The following is a 23,545-nucleotide window of genomic DNA, read 5'->3' on the forward strand; positions in this document are numbered from 1 at the left end:
CCTGAATTGACTGGAATTGAAATGGAATTGACCCCAACCCTGCTACTCTATGCTCATAGTATAAAACATCACCCCTTACTAGAGTTAACATTTGTATTACGTTTGGTGTGGACCCAGGAAGAACATCTATGGCTATTACAAAATCGGTTTGGGATACAAATAAACAAGTTACCTCAATTACTGTCCTCTAAATTGTGTGCCCCATGAGGCCTTCAATGTATGTTGATCACTCAAATGTGTATTGAATGTGCCACATTGGAACAATATTACATCTAGAGTCAATGTCTTCCTGTTAGGATTATTGGACAGGCATTGACATTGAGCGTGAAGAGAGGAGCGTCAAGGAGGAGTGAGCCCGAGGGAGGGTTTGAAGAGTGAGGCGGACCGTGCCCATTCCAAGAGCTCCAATGGGACGGTTTCATCAGAGAGAGCAGAGACCATCCTGGGAAGAGTGGGTTTTCTGGCCATGAACCTCAAGCAGAAAGTCACATTTTTAAAGATGGAGGAAAAAGAGAAAAATAAGGAACTGAATAAGAAGTTGAAAGATGACGTGAAAGAGAGAAAGGAGATGAAGGCGAGAGAGAAAGAGCAAAAGAAAGCCATGAAAGCTGAGAAAAAGAGGGACAAGTTAGAACAGAAAAAGAGAGAAAAGGAAAGAAAAGAGAAGGAAAAGGCAGAGACAAAGAGGTTAGAGGGGCTGATTAAGATACACAATGCCATGATGAAAGACAGGATTAAGAAAGAGAAGAAGTGGTCTGAGGAGCTGAAAAAGAGAGAGAAAGCTCAAGCTGAGCTCCTGGAGATGGAGCGAAAGATTCAAAAAAAGGAGGAGAATAAGAGAGAAAAGAGGAGGAAAGAGGAGAGGAAGAGACTGGAGAAGAGGAAAAAAAGGGATCCAAGTGGAGGTGGAACTGAGAGGGTGATAGAAGAGCAGGGAAGGGATGAAAGCTTGAAGATGAATGAGTAGACTGGGTAAGAGAAAGAGAGAGAAAAGAGAGATACTGTATTTTTGCATGCAATGAAAAACAAAGAATAAAAAAATAAATATTTACTGTTTGTTTTTTGTCAAGGCATACCGTACAAAACATTATAAACACAAAATGTTTACTTTTCGCAAATTTGGGGAGTGTTGCACAGTTTAAATGTTGAATCCTAAATCGACACTAAGCACTCCTACATGTTGAAAGGATTGGATAGGTGTACATATACATTAGGTGTAATATGGCAAACAAAGCCTATCAGAGGGAAAGGTAGAGCCATTACCAGTGTTTATACCTATGGGATAGGTAGAGAAAATTCTAAAACAAATCTCACAAGCTCTCATCCATAGTCAAATGAACTACTGTTGTCTGGAGTAATGCAGGTGTTGGTGACCTAAAGAGACTGCAAATAGCACAAAATTGTTAGGCCTACTGCTGCTAGGTAGCTCTCTCTCTGCTCTCCCCCTCCCCTCTGTATGTTCTTGATAGCAGGAGTGAAGTCTGGTGTGCGGGAGTCAGGGTTCCAGCTACAGCTCATTCACCATAATCACCTCAGCCTTAAAGACCCGGTCAAACTCGCCACTCATCATCAGATCATAGTCAAGACAACCATGTTAGTCTCGCTGCTGATTCAACCTGCTTGTTTTCGCTCTTTGTGTTTTTGGCCTATTCTATTTACATTTTTCCTGTGTCACAGATTATTGGAACCTGACTCCTGCCTCCACTTCACTCCTGCCACCACCATCCCGTTTACCACTACTGGACTTCCCTTTTGGACTCACCCCGGACACTAGGACGTTACGGTACCACTCCTGCTCAGAACCTGGATCTGTTACCCTCCCTGTAGACCTGGACTTGCTCTTCCCCCTTTTTGGAAACCTGGACAATTTTACTTTGCAATAAACTTGTTAAACTTTCTCTGGCTCGGTGTAGTTGTCTACATTTGGGTTCATATCCAGTTAAATCATGACAAACATACGGCAGCAAGAAAGGGTCTGCAATGTGGTTATGAGATGTTCTCCATAGAATTACATAATGCACTCGAATGGCCGACTGTCAAGGAAATGATAAAAAAAACACACAAAAAAACATTTTTCATAAATGTACTGAAAGACCAACCGCTATATGTGATTAACTGGATATGATCAAAGACGACTCGTAAAGGTAATAGGAATCTGGATCTGTTTCCTTTTCTTTTTACCTTGCTTTTGTTATTATTATTATTTTTTAAAGTTTTCTTTTTACATTTCGTAAAATGTTATAATTACAAAAACATTTCATTTTAATTTCAATTTAGTAACATACTGTATCATTCAAATAAATATTATTATTTGTCTAATCATATTTTTTGCTTTTGAAGCTTAATATTTTGTAATATAATGTATGACTGACATGAGGGTAATCAAAGGGAGAGAGATAAGGGTAACAATGAAGACTTCTTCCATTACAGTTTCTAAGTGATGAGTGGAAGTGTACAGTGCCCTCCTGAATTATTGGCACCAGAAAGAAATATGAACAAAAAAGGCTGTGAAAACATGTCATTGTGGTCTATCAGCTTGATCTTACACTCAAAAGATCATATGAATCTACCCTTTAATTGAGTAAAAATTGTTCAAATAAAAAAATAATCGTCATCAACAAATCATTATTTTATTCAAAAACATGCGTGTCACAATTATTGGCTGCCCTATATATTATTTTGAACAAAATCTAATTGAGTGCATTTGTAAAGTGTTCAGACCCCTTGACTTTTTCCCCACTTCGTCTAATTCTAAAATTGATTCAATAGTTTTTTTTCCTCATCAATCTACACACAATACCCCATAATGACAAAGTGAGAACAGGTTTTTAGACTTTTTTATAAATGTATTAAACATAACAAATGGAAATATTACATTAACATAAGTATTCAGACCCTTTACTCAGTACTTTGTTGAAGCACCTTTTGCAGCGATTACAGCCTCGAGTCTTCTTGGGTATGACGCTACAAGCTTGGCACACCTGTATTTGAGGAGTTTCTCCCATTCTTCTCTGCAGATCCTCTCAAGCTCTGTCAGGTTGGATATTGCGTGTCGCTGCACAGCTATTTTCCGGTCTCTCCAGAGATGTTAGATCGGGTTCAAGTCCGGTTTCTGGCTGGGCCACTCAAGGACATTGAGAGACTTGTCCCGAAGCCACTCCTGCGTTGTCTTGGCTGTGTACTTAGGGTTGTTGTCCTGTTGGAAGGTGAACCTTAGCCCCAGTCTGAGGTCCTGAGCGCTCTGGAGCAGGTTCTCATCAAGTATTTCTCTGTACATTGCTCTGTTCATCTTTCCCTTGATCCTGACTAGTCTACAAATCAAATCAAATCAAATTGTATTTGTTATGTGCCGAATAAAACAGGTGTAGACCTTACCGTGAAATGCTTACTTACCAGCCCTTAACCAACAATGCAGTTCAAGAAATAGAGTTAAGAAAATATTTACTAAAAACACGAAATTAAAAAATAAAATAAAAAGTAACACAATAAAATAATAATGAGGCTATATACAAGGGGTAGCGGTCCCGAGTCAATGTGTGGGGGTACAGGTTGGTTGAGGTAATTTGTACATGTAGGTAGGGGTAAAGTAACTATGCATAGATAATAAACAGCGTGTAGCAGCAGTGTAAAAACAAAGGGGGGAGGTGTCAATGTAAATAGTCCGGGTGGCCATTTGATTAATTGTTCAGCAGTCTTATGGCTTGGGGATAGAAGCTGTTAAGGAGCCCTTTGGACCTAGACTTGGCACTCTGGTACCGCTTGCTGTGCGGTAGCAGAGAGAACAGTCCATGACTTTGGTGACTGGAGTCTTTGTCAATTTTTTGGGCCTCCCTCTGACACCGGGCCTCCCTCTGACACCTCCAAGTATATAGGTCCTGGATGGCAGGAAGTTTGGCTCCAGTGATGTACTGGGCCGTACGCACTACCCTCTGTAGCGCCTTACGGTCGGATTCCGAGCAGTTGCCATACTAGGCGGTGATGCAACCGGTCAGGAAGCTCTCGATGGTGCAGCTGTAGAACTTTTTGAGGATCTTGGGACCAATGCCAAATCTTTTCAGTCTCCTGAGGTGGAAAAGGCGTTGTCGTGCCCTCTTCACGACTGTCTTGGTGTGTTTGAACCATGATAGTTTGTTGGTGATGTGGACACCAAGGAACTTGAAACTTTCGACCTGCTCCACTACAGCCCCGTCGATGTGAATGGGGCGTGTTCCCAGTCCCTGTCCCTGAAAATCCTCCCCGGAGCATGATGCTGCCACCACCATGCTTCACCGTAGGGATGGTGCCAGGTTTCCTCCAAACGTGATCTCATCCCAGGTAAGAGGGAGAGTGGCAGCAGCAGCAGGTTCTCCCCATGTGAGCTGAGTCCAGTGGACCAGTCCTGTATCCCCCCACCCAGACAGCGACAGTGGTCTAAACCATGGCTAGCTATCCACAATCTGGCTCGACTAAACAAGGTTTACCAAGAGGGAAGGAGGGAGAGGAAGGTAGAGGAAGAGAAAGAGGGAGGAGAGGAAGGAGGAAAGGGAGAAAAGGGTTCTCTCCATCACGACTGTAAGAAGGAAAGGAGGGAGAAGGCCGAGCAAGAGGAAGAGGAAGAGGTAAAAGATAACAAGGAGAGTTGATCTGTCCATCACTACCATAAGGAGATCTCTCCTGGGGGCTCTTGTTCTCTCCTCTTTCCCACAGAGGAGCACCTTTCGCAGGCAGCCCAGAGCAGACTCTCCAATTAGAGAAGGCTAACCCCTGGAGGTTTCACCTTGGATTTATACAGAGAACCCCCCAGTACTCAAACTGCTTTACATTGTAGAGGGGGATCTAATCTCATTGGAGGCGACCCAATAACCCAGAAATGCTACGTGGACAGACTTCCTCCCTGCTCCCCGTCTCACTGGCAGGGGGCTCGTAGGAACACCCTCCCCTCCTTGACTCCAGCTCCACCCCTTCTTCACCTGCCCCCCTTATCATGTTATGAGTCTCACCTACAGGTCCCGCCCCCTGGCCTACCTGTTGCAGGTGTAAGTATGGTGTGTCGGACACAGATGCCCTCCCCCTCCTCCCCCTCCTGCCCTCTTTCTCCCGCTCCCCCCATCTCTCGCGCTCTCTCCTCCTCCCCCTCTCTTCCCTTTAAAGCAATACTTAGACCAGGCTTTCTGCCTCCTCTACCCCTCTCCACCTCCTCTTCCATTCCTACTCTCTTTCTCTCCACCTCCTCATCTTCCTCTTTGTTCCCCCTCTCCCGACCTCCAGTGAGAGAGGCAGGAGGTCACCTCGCTGTCACTCTATCCAGCTGGAGCCGCTGAGAGGGCGAGGAGGAGAGGAGGAGGAATAGAGGAAGAACAGAGGAGACAAGAGGGAGAGGAGGAGAGGAGGAGAGGGAGTGAGAACCTATGTTAGCTGTTGTGGTGTGATATGTGTAGTTACTTGTAATAACCACTAGAGCAAGCTGGACACTTATTTGGTGCTTGCTGACCTCAATGTGTGCATCAACAGTCTAAAGCATTCATCTCCAATCTAAAGAATTAGTTGGAATAATTTGTTTATTAGACATTTCCTATTTATACTGCATGGATAATAAAACCCATCCTTTATTCACTTGTGTTTTAGCTTTTTCCCTACACCCACAATGAAAGTTTTCACTGACACTGAACTTTAGTCTGTCTTGCTTTATGATAGTCACATGCCTCTACCTTTACAAGAAGTCTGTCAGTGTTCTTCATGAGGGCTTTAAAGCTAATGTTAATTTGACTGTGTACTTCAAGAAGATACATGTATTTTCCAAGACAGACCTGTTACTGGCTGTGTCTGAATATCCATTCTAGCGTGATACTTACTTAAACTGCATACTAATTTTGCCTTTGATAATTCACTCTTATTTTCTGACTCACATGTTTGGCAACAGCTGATAGTCAGATAAATTGACGCGCTGTACCGAAATGAACGAATGACGGGAGTCAATGCAATCGCGCATTAGATGACACATTCTTAGTACTATTGCAGCGTTCACGTGCTAGTCGGAACTTGGAAACCCGGACATTTCAGACTTGCTTACTGGTTGTAGTTATACACGTGCCGCATTCAACGAATCAACAAGTCGGACATTTCAGAGTTTCCTAGGTCCGACTAGCATGTGAACGAGGCAGAATTTCAAAATTTTACATACTAAAAAACTAAATGTTTTTATATACTATTTAGTACACTAATGTGGGTATTCGGACACTGCCTCTTTGTCTCTCACACACTGAGCACGAGCACAGTCATTATGGCCACAGCTTCCTCTGACCTGGCAGACCACCTGTGCTGTTCCATCTGCACAGACATCTACACTGAGCCTGTGTCTCTAAGCTATCAGCACACCTTCTGCAAGAGATGCCTCCAAGACAGGCTGAATGCTGGACACCACCTCTGTCAAGTGGGCAGGGCTCTGGTCAGAGACAGAATCTTCCAGATCAACAGACTGATCAGGAACGTGGCCTACCAGCTGAAACTGGAGGAAGATGCTAAAAGACAGAGAGCTACAGCCGAGAGAGGAAACAGTAGAGAGATGAATGTCGTGAACATGGAGAGCATCTGAAGCTGTTCTGTGAGACGGACAGTAAGCTGATCTCTGTGATCTGCAGAGATGGGTGAGACGACAGAGGACACACATTCAAACCTATAAGAGAAGCACATGAGGATCTGAAAAAAGAGGTAACCTCAGATTTATGCTACTTCAAGATGGACATTAGTGTGCTGGAATACTCAAGAGATGAGCAGCAAAGAGAAATGTCTCAAGCAAAAGAGTCGTCATATCATCTCAAAGTCCAGATCAGGTTGCTTGGTTGACAAGGAGATAGTACTTGCCAGGCTGGAGGAACAGCTAAAGGAGAAGACATTTAAAACGGCCTTTCTTCAGTCTGAGCTGGACCTTACTGAGTCCAGAGACTTCCTGCTCTAGTGGATGGAGAGGGGCTGCACTGATATGATGGAGAGGAGGAAGGAGGAGGAGTGGGTGGAGAGGAATATGATAGAGAGGAATATGATAGAGGGATTAGGGTAGAGGGGAATATGATAGAGGGAATATATTGAGAGGAATGTGACAGAGAGGATTTGTTTCATTAGATCACTTTAAGACTTAAAACCTCTTAGGCTGACAGTCCCCGAAATCGGGCGCTAGAATTTATTTTAAAAATATGTAAATGTTTACATGACTTATTTGATTGATTTCCCACCATTTTATATTTCAGAGGACATCTATCCAGACCTTCCTAGAACCACGTAAACGTCCTCTGTCGAATAAACTTGTATTTGCCTCCCTCTGGTGGTCGGCTGCATCATTACATCCATTTATATCACTTAACTGCAACGTTAAGTCAAAGGGGCATTCCAGGAAAAACATTTATCCAGCTTGACTGTTTCACAGCACAGACATGGCAAAGCAATCACTGAATTTGTCTCAAGCAGGCAGAGCTAAATACATAACTTTCATAGCTCTACTATAAAGAATGCGACCTACACACTTCCTTAAACCTAAAATAAGTCAAGATTTTGTGTGGAAGTCAAACATTTGTTCAGAACAACAAAATCGAGACCTTTACATAGCCCTTCTCCCATTGTCTATAGGCGGGATGCACACTGGTTAAATGGCCCAAATGTTAATTTAGACATTCACAAATTTTACAGATTTTGACTATCCCTAATGTCATGAAATGTTTGGCAAAGTAGTAAAGAAGGTTGTATTATACTTTTCTTGTGTACTAGATCATATGGTTTGAAAAGTCTTTTTTTCTCAGACAGAAATTAACAATTCCAGGTGAAAGCTAAAGGTCATAGCTTCCTGGGGGGAGGGACACCACTACATTAATAAAATATTGCCCTCTTGCTAGATTGATGACTAAAGCCCTAGTGAAACAGTGCAAAATGGTTGTCAGCTCAACTGGTTAAATACAAGACCTGTTCATTGTGAAATGTATGTGTTCAAGTCTAATAATTTTGCTCTATATATTTTCTGCTCTGTATGTAATTTTATCTGTTTAAGCTGTTTGGATTGTTAATTGATATAACACAGGGCACCATTGAAAAAGAGACACTGGTCTCAATTGGGATTCCCTGTATAAATAAAGAGGAACATGATAGAGGTAATATGATAGCGAGTATTATGATGGAGTGGAATATGATGAAGAGGAATATAATAGAGGGAATATAATAGAGGGAATATGATAGAGGGAATATGATAGAGGAATTTGATGGAGGGGAATATGATAGAGAATGAATGGAGGAATGTGTGACGCTCTTGAGCAACAAAGGTTGTCTGTTTGGTTCTATCAACTGGAAAGACATGGATAAGAAAATGTTCAAACATATTTTTAAACAATGGGCGCTGTTGGCAGGTCTACAAATACTTTTCTGTAGTCAGCTGATATTGATTTCCTTATTTAATAATTTATTAAACTAAAATGCTAAACATCAATGACACCTACTCTTCAATTACATTTTTTGGGCCTATATAATTACACATCCAGCTAATTTTATCCCTCTACGAGCATGCGTACCGTAAAGATACCGTAAGGATCACTCAACTGCAACAGCTCTGGTTGATTTAATCGATCAATGGCTCAGGTCACTTGACCAAGATAAACTTGTGGATGAGCTGCTACTTGATTTTAGTACTGCATTTGACCTTGTTGATCATATGGCTAATAGCTGAGGCCATTGAAGAGAGATGTTTTCTTGAACCCTCATTTCTTTTTTGGAACTTTGTTACTGAGGTGGCATAGACTATGGAAGACTTGTTTTACTGTAGTAAAGTAGCCTATGTATTTTATTGATGATGATGATGATGATGATGAATAATATTGACATTAGTGGTAGGCTGAGATCGAACAAAGCCTGGCTGCTAGTTATGATATCTAAAACATATTGACTTTTAATTAGGCAAAACACATGTCGTTTGAATGGTCAACCATTTAATATGAGTTACAGCATTTTATTTTAATAAAAAATTAGGTTATATGGATTCATTGTATATATTAGGTATGACTGTGCTGCATAGGTACAAAAAATAAATAAACTAAATTGTGCCAGAATTTGATTACACATGAAAGCTGCGGTGGGTAACCATGGCAATGGGGACTCCATTGTGACATCACAAGATTCCGATTCTGGAAGGTTACCTGTTGCACAGACAAACTGAACAGTGCAAAGAGACTGATTCAACTAACCACTGACAAATTATTAATGTCCTATTTCATTAGTGAGAGAACACACTGCTTACTTCAGAGGTAGGTTGTAATATAACTTATTGTGAATGTGTTTCAGTAGTATAACTTATTTTCAAATTACTTGTGTATGAATGTGACAATTTAAGTAGACCTAACATGACTAGTGAAACTGTTGAAGAGAGATAGTTTGCTTGAGTCCTCTTTTTGTGAGAAAATGCTTCATCCTGACACCTGAGATGCCATGTTACAATTGTAGTGAGCCAGCCTAATGGCTAATGCATTCTATTGATGACAGAAAAAAAAAACCTTCTCTGTGTTAATCACCAACATATGTTGTAATCAATTATCTCAATAAATATGTACCAAAAGAGTAGGTTGTGTAAAAAAACAAGTACGCCTACCTAATTTGTAGCTGGTTCATTTCTAATAAGAATAATATGTTCTTAATTGAATGGACATCCATTTCAAATGGTTGAATTGATAGACCTCTTTAAATTGAGGTGCACTCAGGGGCACTCAAAGAGAAGACTGGCGTTTTTACCTCCTTGGTTTTTTTAAATAGATGAAACTGTACAAGTTAGGTCCTGCATGGATATAGAGTCATTTTCTACCCAAAACACAGTGTTTTTCATTATATGATGGAACTGATTAGTGTGGCTTGTGAGAACCAAGCCCAATATGGAGTAGAGCTACATGAGGGGTTGAATAAGGCTCAATAGTAAGGTACAGATAGAGCCTGAAGTTTGCTTTTTAAAGTCTGTGTTGTGCTTTTTCATCTGCCATAGCAACGCCTTGCATCAAAATGATGATGCCAAAGAACAGCCAAAATCGATTCATTTGAACTTGGTCGCTTTTCCAGTAGCCAACTTTGTACTAGTAATTCAGATAGGCCTATTGCGTAAACATATCTGGAGCAGAATTCTCACTTGCTTAATTGTAAGTAGGTGGGAAGAAAACGTGTGCACATTGTAAAGAGATGCATTATTATTTGGTTAGCAACACCCACTTACTACAACGTTATGTATTTTCCAGAGTTATTGTTAGCTAAGAGGAAGACATGGAGGGTTCAATGCTGACACAGAGGAGGGGTGAGTGTCGGTTGGAGGAAAGGGCGATCCAGACAGACTACGTGATGGAGCTGGGAGCCAGGTTGGCTCTGGTTTTGCAGATCCAGAGGATCAGGAGAAGAAGATGAAGAGGATTTGGTTCAAGACGAGGAAAATGCCAAGACTGATTGAGGAGGTAACAAGACCAACTTTGACAAAGTCGACTAGAGTTCTCTTTAACAATATTAATTAAAGCAAATATAAGTTATTGTAAGGGCGAAATGTTTCATATGCCATGGAATGTAAGCTAACAATGTTTTGTCCTTATTTCTTTTTGTATTAGGCTACACCATGGCAATGCTTATAACTGTTCTTGTCTAAAAGCGTTGTATCATGTCCGTCTGTTTCAGTGTATTTATGTCCTCAGTTCTTATGGTTGTCTTGTCATAAAAAATAAACAACCGTTCTATCATAGACGCTCATATCAGGAGTATGTGGTTGTCTCACCTGGGCTACCTTAAGTTGAATGCACTAACTAACTATAAGTTGTTCTGGATAAAAGCGTCTGATAAATGGATAAAATGTCAAATGTTATGCTGGGTGTGGGGCATGTATTTTTACACTTAGCTGGCCCATTGGCTAGGGGACCAAGGGTTGGGACAGACTGGTGCAGAGCATCTGAGAGGACACATATATATATATATATATGTGATGTATAAGTAAATAGTGCTGACTCATACAGTATGTATGTATGTACTGAATGTGATCACTTTCATCAGGTCTGTTTCTTTTCTCACGCAGAATGTGAGAGATGTGAGCAACTGTCCTCTCACTGAGTTTATGGCTCCCTGTATTGACTCCCTCCCACCACTGGCTTTCACCAATCAGAGGCCTATACCAATCATGTTGCATCCCTCCTCTCCACTGGCCATACGCACTCAGGATGCACAGCGGTTCATTTTATTTTCATACTTTGTCCCTGAAACCTGCCAGTCTGCTGAATGCCCAGTTGCCACAGAGGCCATTGCAGATGTATCTACAGGTAAACGAGAGGACCTATGGACAGATATACATCTTTCCTCAATGCTGCATCGATACCTGCCACACTTCTTTGATGACGACTCCATGCAGCCACATCAGGCAGTAGAGGGCACCACTGAGGTCTCAGTTGCTCCAGTGGCAATATCTAATGTCGAGAAAGATGACAGATTCGATCCTTACTCCCTCCCACCCCTGGCTCAGCGGTTCATTGGCAATTCATTCAATTTCCTCGAAACCTCCCAGCCTGCTGTTTCAGCCACAGAGTGCCCAGTTGCCACAGAGGCCACTGCAGATGTATCTACAGGTAAACGAGAGGACCTATGGACAGATATACATCTTTCCTCAATACTGCATCGATACCTGCCACACTTCTTTGACGAAGACTCCATGCAGCCACATCAGACAGTAATGGCACCACGGAGGTCTCAGTTGCTCCAGTGGCAATATCTAATGTCAAGGAAGAGGACAGATTCTATCCTTACTCCCTCCCACCACTGGCTCCAATTCATTCAATTTCCTCAAAACCTCCCAGCCTGCTGTTTCAGCCACAGAGTGCCCAGTTGCCACAGAGGCCACTGCTACCACAGCCACTGTCAAGGGAGAGAATCGATGGGCAGCTAGAAGTCTTCCTTCAGTGCTGCCTCCATGCCTGCCAACAGTCTTTGACGAAGACTTCATGCCACCAGAGCAGACAGTAGAGGATACCTATGAGGTCTCAGTTGCTACAGAGACCACTGCAGGCACAGCTACTGTTGATTTTGGAGTGTACAGATCAGCAGCTAAATGCCCTGTCCCAATGCTGCCTCCAAGTCTGCCACTTGTCTTTGAAGTTGACTACAAACTGCCAGGGGAGGCAGTAGAGGGCACCACCAAGTGTCCAGTTATCAGCGAAACAAACAATGATGTGTCCACTCACCTCAAAGAGGACATGGCAGCTGATCAAAGCCGTCCTGACCCTGAAGCACTGCCTCCAAGCTCGCCATGTATCCGAGACTCTGACCACAAACTGACCAAGGAGACGAAAGAGGATGCCACCGAGTCCTCCGTTACCACAGCAATCACTGCAGGCACATCCATTGTCCAGGGAGAGGACCTGTTGGGTGATAAAAGCAAGGCTCCAATGCTGCCTTCAAAGTTGCCACACATTCTAGACAATGACCACAAGCAGCCAGAGGAGGCAGTCGAGGACACTACCAAGAGTCAAGTGTCCAGGGAAGCAGCCGTTTCCGTGTCCACACAGAGGAGTTTTTGGCTGATAAAAGTCCTCCTGCAACACTGCCTCTAATCCTGACCTGCACCCTCAACAATGACCAAAAACAGCTATGGAAGACAGTTGAGTGCACTACAAAGTGCTCAGTCGACACAGAGGCAACTGTTGCCATTTACACCTGGGATGATAAAAGTCTTCCAGGTCTGCAATGCATTCACAACAACAATGACCACAAGCAGCCAGAGGAGACAGTTGAGGACACAACAGAGTGCTCAGTTAACACAGAGGCAAGTGCAGTTGCATCCACTGTCAAGAGAGAGGAACTGATGAGTGATAAAAGCCCTGTCCTAGCACTAGTGAAGAGGTGGATCGCTGCCCTCATGCTCACCAGCTGGTCCCAGATGCTAACTTAACTCTGGCAACCCCTCTGCTCTGCTTGGCCACTAAGACGCATGTTAGAGTGAGAGCCTCCATATGCAGGTCAGAGGATGAGGAACCCAGGCCCTGGGCGCTGGAAGAGGCAAAGGTAGGTGTCCTATTTTAAACTACCGTAATTTCCGCACTATAAGGCGCACCGGAGTATAAGCCGCAGCAGCTAAATTGAATGATGTGTACATATATAAGCCGCACTGGACTATAAACCGCAGGTGTTTTAATGTTTAATTACCATATGTAAGGGTTCGTGCACAGAGGGAATTGTCGGGAAAGAGATGGCTGCTTGAGGAAGCTCCCATTTATTAACATTTCAACAAACAAGTTGCATATTTGCATAATGTATTAAAGTGTTACCATTTAGTGCAATAGTAGCTACAGAACATATACTGTGCTGTGTAAACTGTACTGTATCACATAACGTTTCAGACACATTCAACTTTCAAACTTAAACCGTGCGCTCCCATCGCACATACCGGCAGTGATCTACAGCAGTGGTTTTCAACCAGTGGTCCTTGAGGGAGTGCTAGGGGTTCACCAGCAAAATTAGTTAATAGCGTCACAATCATTTAACAACTTAACTTTGGTTATTTTTGAAAAACCTTGAAAAAGTGTGCACACATCTTTGAATATTTATCTACATTATAGCCTACAGTAGTACCATAACAAAAAACAAAGCTTACAGCGCTTGACGAGGCAATATCAATGGCTAAATTAAATGTGTTTTTTTTTAAGTGCGTAAACCTAAAGTTGCAGCAACACGGCTGCTTAAAATATACGGTAATCAACCTACCATTAATCCTCGTCTTCATCTTTTAGGCTAAGGTGCAGTACACGGCTGTAACCAGAAAAGTCAAGTCATTAATCCTCATCTCAGTCTTCTTCCTGCGTACTAAAACCACCAAAGTCCTCATCTTCAGTGTCGGAAACGAACAGGCTCAGGGTAATGTCTGTATGTCTTGCTCTCGTTCTTTCTCTCGTTCTGTCTCTCGTACCACTCTCGGTTCCACTTTTACTTTTGCGCGCTACCTGTGTCACTCTTTTCCGGCCTCCAGGTTTCCTGCTGGAGCCCGCCGCTTAAAGGTGGTCGGGCGCGGACCGGTCATAGAGCCCATAGAGTTAAAGTTGGTGGACTGTAACCTGTAAAATCCATAGATTTAGGAGGTCTTCTAGTGGCCGTTAGCTGTAAAAATACATAGATTAGCCGCACCGTTATAATATATATATATATATATATATATATATATATATATATATATATATATATATAATATAAGCCGCAGGGTCGAAAAATGGGAAAAAAGGCGCGGCTTATAGTCCGAAAATTACGGTACTACTCTACAGGGTTGAGGGTCTGTTCCATTTCAATTCAAAGCATTGAATTAAGTACTTCCTGAATTGACTGGAATTGAAATGGAATTGACCCCAACCCTGCTACTCTATGCTCATAGTATAAAACATCACCCCTTACTAGGGTTAACATTTGTATTACGTTTGGTGTGGACCCAGGAAGAACATCTATGGCTATTATAAAATTGGTTTGGGATACAAATAAACAAGTTACCTTAATTACTGTCCTCTAAATTGTGTGCCCCGTGAGGCCATCAATGTATGTTGATCACTCAAATGTGTATTGAATGTGCCACATTGGAACAATATTACATCTAGAGTCAATGTCTTCCTGTTAGGATTATTGGACAGGCATTGACATTGAGAGTGAAGAGAGGAGCGTCAAGGAGGAGGTGAGCCCTAGGGAGGGTTTGAAGAGTGAGGCGGACCGTGCCCATTCCAAGAGCTCCAATGGGACGGTTTCATCAGAGAGAGCAGAGACCATCCTGGGAAGAGTGGGCTTTCTGGCCATGAACCTCAAGCAGAAAGTCACATTTTTAAAGATGGAGGAAAAAGAGAAAAATAAGGAACTGAATAAGAAGTTGAAAGATGACGAGAAAGAGAGAAAGGAGATGAAGGCGAGAGAGAAAGAGCAAAAGAAAGCCATGAAAGCTGAGAAAAAGAGGGACAAGATAGAACAGAAAAAGAGAGAAAAGGAAAGAAAAGAGAAGGAAAAGGTAGAGAAAAAGAGGTTAGAGGGGCTGATTAAGATACACAATGCCATGATGAAAGACAGGATTAAGAAAGAGAAGAAGTGGTGTGAGGAGCTGAAAAAGAGAGAGAAAGCTCAAGCTGAGCTCCTGGAGATGGAGCGAAAGATTCAAAAAAAGGAGGAGAATAAGAGAGAAAAGAGGAGGAAAGAGGAGAGGAAGAGACTGGAGAAGAGGAAAAAGAGGGAGCCAGCTGGAGGTGGAACTGAGAGGGTTATAGAAGAGCAGGGAAGGGATGAAAGCTTGAAGATGAATGAGTAGACTGGGTAAGAGAGAGAGAGAAAAGAGAGATACTGTATTTTTGCATGCAATGAAAAACAAAGAATAAAAAAATTAATGTTTACTCTGTTTTTTGTCAAGGCATACCGTACAAAACATTATAAACACAAAATGTTTACTTTTCGCAAATTTGGGGAGTGTTGCACAGTTTAAATGTTGAATCCTAAATCGACACTAAGCACTCCTACATGTTGAAAGGATTGGATAGGTGTACATATACATTAGGTGTAATATGGCAAACAAAGCCTATCAGAGGGAAATGTAGAGCCATTACCAGTGTTTATACCTATGGGATAGGTAGAGAAAATTCTAAAACAAATCTCACAAGCTCTCATCCATGGTCAAATGAACTACTGTTGTCTGGAGTAAAGCAGGTGTTGGTGACCTAAAGAGACTGCAAATAGCATAAAATAAGGCAGCAAGAAAGGTTCTGCAATGTGGTTATGAGATGTTCTCCATAGAATTACATTATGCACTCGAATGGCCGACTGTCAAGGAAATGATAAAAAAAAACACACAAAAAAACATTTTTCATAAAATGTACTGAAAGACCAACCGCCAAATGTGATTAACTGGATATGATCAAAGACGACTCGTAAAGGTAATAGGAATCTGGATCTGTTTCCTTTTCTTTTTACTTTGCTTTTGTTATTATTATTTTTTTTTAAAGTTTTCTTTTTACATTTCGTAAAATGTAATAATTACAAAAACATTTCATTTTAATTTCAATTTAGTAACATACTGTATCATTCAAATAAATATTATTTTTTGTCTAATCATGTTTTTTACCTTTGAAGCTTAATATTTTGTAATATAATGTATGACTGACATGAGGGTAATCAAAGGGAGAGCGATAAGGGTAACAATGAAGACTTCTTCCATTACAGTTTCTAAGTGATGAGTGGAAGTGTACAGTGCCCTCCTGAATTATTGGCACCAGAAAGAAATATGAACAAAAAAGGCTGTGAAAACATGTCATTGTGGTCTATCAGCTGGATCTTACACTCAAAAGATCATATGAATCTACCCTTTAATTGAGTAAAAAATTTTCTAATAAAAAAATAATCGTCATCAACAAATCATTATTTTATTCAAAAACATGCGTGTCACAATTATTGGCTGCCCTATATATTATTTTGATCAAAATCTAATTGAGTGCATTTGTAAAGTATTCAGACCCCTTGACTTTTTCCACACTTTGTCTTATTCTAAAATTGATTAAATTGTGTTTTTTCCTCATCAATCTACACACAATACTCCATAATGACAAAGTGAGAACAGGTTTTTAGAGTTTTTTATAAATGTATTAAAAATAACAAATGGAAATTTCACATTTACATAAGTATTCAGACCCTTTACTCAGTACTTTGATGAAGCACCTTTGGCAGCGATTACAGCCTCGAGTCTTCTTGGGTATGACGCTACAAGCTTGGCACACCTGTATTTGAGGAGTTTCTCCCATTCTTCTCTGCAGATCCTCTCAAGCTCTGTCAGGTTGGATAGGGCGTGTCGCTGCACAGCTATTTTCAGGTCTCTCCAGAGATGTTAGATCGGGTTCAAGTCCGGCTTCTGGCTGGGCCACTCAAGGACATTCAGAAACTTGTCCCGAAGCCACTCCTGCGTTGTCTTGGCTGTGTGCTTAGGGTCGTTGTCCTGTTGGAAGGTGAACCTTAGCCCCAGTCTGAGGTCCTGAGCGCTCTGGAGCAGGTTTTCATCAAGGATTTCTCTGTAAATTGCTCTGTTCATCTTTCCATTGATCCTGAGTAGTCTCCAAATCAAATCAAATCAAATTTTATTTGTCATGTGCCGAATACAACAGGTGTAGACCTTACCGTGAAATGCTTACTTACAAGCCCTTAACCAACAATGCAGTCCAAGAAATAGAGTTAAGAAAATATTTACTAAATACACTAAAGTAAAAAATAAAATAAAAAGTAACAGAATAAAATAATAACGAGGCTATTTACAAGGGGTACCGGTACAGAGTCAATGTGTGGGGGTACAGGTTAGTTGAGGTAATTTGTACATTTAAGTAGGGGTAAAGTAACTATGCATAGATAATAAACAGCGAGTAGCAGAAGTGTAAAAACAAAGGGGGGAGGTGTCAATGTAAATAATCTGGGTGGCCATTTTATTAATTGTTCAGCAGTCTTATGGCTTGGGGGTAGAAGCTGTTAAGGAGCCTTTTGGACCTAGACTTGGCACTCTGGTACCGCTTGCTGTGCTGTAGCAGAGAGAACAGTCTATGACTTGGGTGACTGGAGTCTTTGACAATTTTTTGGGCCTCCCTTCTGACACCGCCTAGTATATAGGTCCTGGATGGCAGGAAGCTTGGCCCCAGTGATGTACTGGGCCGTACGCACTACCCTCTGTAGCGCCTTACGGTCGGACGCCAAGCAGTTGCCATACCAGGCGGTGATGCAACCGGTCAGGATGCTCTCGATGGTGCAGCTGTAGAACTTTTTGAGAATCTTGGGACCAATGTCAAATCTTTTCAGTCTCCTGAGGTGGAAAAGGCGTTGTCGTGCCCTCTTCACGACTGTTTTGGTGTGTTTGGACCATGATAGTTTTTTGGTGATGTGGACACCAAGGAACTTGAAATTCTCGACCCGCTCCACTACAGCCCCGTCGATGTGAATGGGGCGTGTTCACAGTCCCTGTCCCTGAAAATCCTCCCCACAGCATGATGCTGCCACCACCATGCTTCACGGTAGGGATGGTGCCAGGTTTCCTCCAAACGTGATCTCATCCCAGGTAAGAGGGGGAGTGGCAGCAGCAGCAGGTTCTCCCCATGTGAGCTGAGTCCAGTGGACCAGTCCTGTATCCCCCCTCCCAGACAGCGACAGTGGTCTGAACCATGGCTAGCTATCCACAATCTGGCTTGACTAAACAAGGTCTACCAAGAGGGAAGGAGGGAGAGGAAGGTAGAGGAAGAGAAAGAGGGAGGAGAGGAAGGAGGAAAAGGGAGAAAAGGGTTCTCTCCATCACGACTGTAAGAAGGAAAGGAGGGAGAAGGCCGAGCAAGAATAAGAGGAAGAAGTAAAAGATGACAAGGAGAGTTGATCTGTCCATCACTACCATAAAGAGATCTCTTCTGGGGGCTCTTGTTCTCTCCTCTTTCCCACAGAGGAGCACCTTTTGCAGGCAGCCCAGAGCAGACTCTCCGCTGAGAGAAGGCTAGCCCCTGGAGGTTTCACCTTGGATTTATACAGAGAACCCCCCAGTACTCAAACTGCTTTACATTGTAGAGGGGGATCTAATCTCATTGGAAGCGACCCAATGACCCAGAAATGCTCCGTGGACAGACTTCCTCCCTGCTCCCCGTCTCGCTGGCAGGGGGCTCGTAGGAACACCCTCCCCTCCTTGAATCCAGCTCCACCCCTTCTTCACCTGCCCCCCTTTATCATGTTATGAGTCTCACCTACAGGTCCCGCCCCCTGGCCTACCTGTTGCAGGTGTAAGGATGGTGTGTCGGACACAGCTGTCCTCCCCCTCCTCCCCTCTTTCTCCCACTCCCCCATCTCTCGCGCTCTCTCCTCCTCCCCCTCTCTTCCATTTAAAGCAATACTTAGACCAGGCTTTCTGCCTCCTCTACCCCTCTCCACCTCCTCTTCCATTCCTACTCTCTTTCTCTCCACCTCCTCCTCATCCTCTTTGTTCCCCCTCTCCCGCCCTCCAGTGAGAGAGGCAGGAGGACACCTCGCAGTCACTCTATCCAGCTGGAGCCGCTGAGAGGGCGAGGAGGAGAGGAGGAGGAATAGAGGAAGAACAGAGGAGACAAGAGGGAGAGGTGGAGAGGAGGAGAGGGAGTGAGACACTATGTTAGCTGTTGTGGTGTGATATGTGTAGTTACTTGTACTAACCACTAGAGCATGCTGAACACTTATTTGGTGCTCGCTGACCTCAATGTGTGCATCAACAGTCTAAAGCAGTCATCTCCAATGCAAAGAATTAGTTGGAATCATTTGTTTATTAGACATTTCCTATTTATACTGTATGGATAATAAAACCCATCCTTTATTCACTTGTGTTTTAGCTTTTTCCCCACACCCACACTGAAAGTTGTTACTGTTACTTTAGTCTGTCTTGCTTTATGATAGTCACATGCCTCTCCCTTTACAAGAAGTCTATCAGTATTCTTCATGAGGGCTTTAAAGCTAATGTTAATTTGACTGTGTACTTCAAGAATATACATGTATTTTCCAAGACAGACGTGTCTAAATATCCATTCTAGCGTAATACATACTTAAATTGCATACTAATTTCGCCTTTGATCTAGTAGAATTCACTCTTCTTTTCTGACTCACTTGTTTTGCAACAGCTGATAGTCAGATAAATTGACGCGCTGTACCGAAATGAACGAATGACGGGAGTCAATGCAATCGCGCATTAGATGACGAATTCTGAGTACTATTGCCGCGTTCACATGCTAGTCGGAACTTGGAAACCCGGAAATGTCAGACTTGCTTACTGGTTGTAGTTATACACGTGGCGCAATCAACGAACAGCAAGTCAGACATTTCAGAGTTTCCTAGGTCCGACTAGCATGTGAACGCGCATAATTTCTAAATTTCACATACTAAAAAACTAAATGTTTTTATATACTATTTAGTACTCTAATATGGGTATTCGGACACTGCCTCTTTGTCTCTCACACACTGAGCATGAGCACAGTCATTATGGCCACAGCTTCCTCGGACCTGGCAGACCACCTGTGCTGTTCCATCTGCACAGACATCTACACTGAGCATGTGTCTCTAAGCTATCAGCACACCTTCTGCAAGAGATGCCTCCAAGACAGCCTGAATGCTGGACACCAACTCTGTCAAGTGGGCAGGGCTCTGGTCAGAGACAGAATCTTCCAGATCAACAGACTGATCAGGAACGTGGCCTACGAGCTGAAGCTGGAGGAAGATGCTAAAAGACAGAGAGCTACAGCCGAGAGAGGAAACAGTAGAGAGATGAATGTCGTGAACATGGAGAGGCTCTGAAGCTGTTCTGTGAGAAGGACAGTAAGCTGATCTCTGTGATCTGCAGAGATGGGTGAGACGACAGAGGACACACATTCAAACCTATAAGAGAAGCACATGAGGATCTGAAAAAAGAGGTAGCCTCAGATTTATGCCACTTCAAGGATATTCGTGTGCTGGAATACTCAAGAGATGAGCAGCAAAGAGAAATGTCTCAAGCAAAAGAGACGTCAGATCATCTCAAAGTCCAGATCAGGTTGCTTGGTTGACAAGGAGATAGTACTTGCCAGGCTGGAGGAACAGCTAAAGGAGAAGAGAGTTAAAACGGCCTCTCTTCAGTATGAGCTGGACCTCACTGAGCCCAGAGACTTCCTGCTCTAGTGGATGGAGAGGGGCTGCACTGAGATTAGGGAGAGGAGGAAGGAGGAGGAGTGGTTGGAGAGGAATATGATAGAGAGGAATATGATAGAGGGATTAGGATAGAGGGGAATATGATAGAGGGAATATATTGAGAGGAATGTGACAGAGAGGATTTGTTTTTTCATTAGATCACTTTAAGACTTAAAATCTCTTAGGCTGACAGTCCCCGAAATCGGGTGCTAGAATTTCTTTAAAAAATATGTAAATGTTTACATGACTTATTTGATTGATTTCCCACCATTTTATATTTCAGAAGACATCCATCCAGACCTTCCTAGAACCACGTAAACGTTCTCTGTCGAATAAACTTGTATTTGCTTCCCTCTGGTGTTCGGCTGCATCAATACATCCATTTATATCACTTAACTGCAACGTTAAAGAATGCGAGCTACACACTTCCTTAAACCTAAAATAAGTCAAGAAGTAATTTTGTGTGGAAGTCAAACATTTGTTCAGAACGACAAAATTGAGACCTTTTCATAGCCCATCTCTCATTGTCTATAGGAGTGATGTACACTCGTCAAATTGCCCAAATGTTAATTTAGACATTCACAAATTTTACAGATTTTGACTCTCACTAACGTCATGAAATGTTTGGCAAAGTAGTAAAGAATGTTGTATTATACTTTTCTTGTGTACTAGATCATATGGTTTGAAAAGTGTTTTTTTTCTCAGACATAAATGAACAATTCCAGGTGAAAGCTAAAGGTCATAGCTTCCTGGGGGGAGGGACACCACTACATTAATAAAATATTTCCCTCTTGCTAGATTGATGACTAAAGCCCTAGTGAAACATTGCAAAATGGTTGTCAGTTTAACTGGTTAAATACAAGACCTGTTCATTGTGAAATGTATGTGTTCAAGTTTAATAATTTTGCTCTATATATTTTCTGCTCTGTATGTAATTTTATCTGTTTAAGCTGTTTGGATTGTTAATTGATATAACACAGGGCACCATTGAAAAAGAGAAACTGGTCTCAATTGGGATTCCCTGTATAAATAAAGAGGAATATGATAGCGAGTATTATGTTGGAGTGGAATATGATGGAGAGGAATATAATAGAGGGAATATAATAGAGGGAATATGATAGAGGGAATATGATGGAGGGAATATGATAGAGGAATATGATGGAGGGGAATATGATAGAGAATGAACGGAGGAATGTGTGACGCTCTTGAGCAACAAAGGTTGTCTGTTTGGTTATATAATCTGGAAAGACATGGATAAGAAAATGTTCAAACATAATTTTAAACAATACTGTTCTATAGTCAGCTGATATTGATTTCCTTATTTAATAATTGATTAAACTTAAATGCTAAATATCAATGACACCTACTCTTCAATTACATTTTTTTGGGCCTATATAATTACACATCCAGCTAATTTTATTCCTCTATGAGCATGCATACCGTAAAGATACCGTAAGGATCACTCGACTGCAACAGCTCTGGTTGATTTAATCGATCAATGGCTCAGGACACTTGACCAAGATTAACTTGTGGATGAGCTACTTCTTGATTTTAGTACTGCATTTGACCTTGTTGATCATATTGCTAATAGCTGAGGCCATTGAAGAGAGATGTTTTCTTGAACCCTCATTTCTTTTTTGGAACTTTGTTACTGAGGTGACATATCCTATGGAAGACTTGTTTTACTGTAGTAAGGTAGCCTATGTATTTCATTGATGATGATGATGATGATGATGAAAAATATTGACATTAGTGGTAGGCTGAGATCGAACAAACAACCTAAGTAAGCCTGGCTGCTAGTTATGATATCTAAAACAAATTGACTTTTAATTAGGCAAAACACATGTCGTTTGAATGGTCAACCATTTAATATGAGTTACAGCATTATATTTTAATAAAAAAATAGGTTATATGGATTCATTGTATATATTAGGTATGACTGTGCTGCATAGGTACAAAAAATCTAAAATAAATAAACTAAATTGTGCCAGCATTTGATAACACATGAAAGCTGCTGTGGGTAACCATGGCAATGGGGACTCCATTGTGACATCACAAGATTCCGATTCTGGAAGGTTACCTGTTGCACAGACAAACTGAACAGTGCAAAGAGACTGATTCAACTAACCACTGACAGATTATTAATGTCCTATTTCATTAGTGAGAGAACACACTGCTTACTTCAGAGGTAGGTTGTAATATAACTTATTGTGAATGTGTTTCAGTAGTATAACTTATTTTCAAATGACTTGTGTATGAATGTGACATTTTAAGTAGACCTAACATGACTAGTGAAACTGTTGAAGAGAGATAGTTTGCTTGAGTCCTCTTTTTGTGAGAAAATGCTTCATCCTGACACCTGAGATGTCATGTTACAATTGTAGTGAGCCAGCCTAATGGCTAATGCATTCTATTGATGACAGAAAAAAAAAAACCTCTCTCTGTGTTAATCACCAACATATGTTGTAATCAATTATCTCAATAAATATGTACCAAAAGAGTATGTTATGTAAAAAAACAAGTACGCCTACCTAATTTGTAGCTGATTCATTTCTAATAAGAATAATATGTTCTTAATTGAATGGACATCCATTTCAAATGGTTGAATTGATAGACCTCTTTAAATTGAGGTGCACTCAGGGGCACTCAAAGAGAAGACTGGCGTTTTTACCTCCTTGGTTTTTTTAAATAGATGAAACTGTACAAGTTAGGTCCTGTATGGATATAGAGTCATTTTCTACCCTAAACACAGTGTTTTCAATGATATGATGGAACTGATTAGTGTGGTTTGTGAGAACCAAGCCCAATATGGAGTAGAGCTACATGAGGGGTTGAATAAGGCTCAATAGTAAGGTACAGAAAGAGCAAGAAGTTTGCTTTT

Source organism: Coregonus lavaretus (assembly GCF_964263955.1).
Source record: "Coregonus lavaretus genome assembly, chromosome: 38".
Taxonomy (NCBI): domain Eukaryota; kingdom Metazoa; phylum Chordata; class Actinopteri; order Salmoniformes; family Salmonidae; genus Coregonus; species Coregonus lavaretus.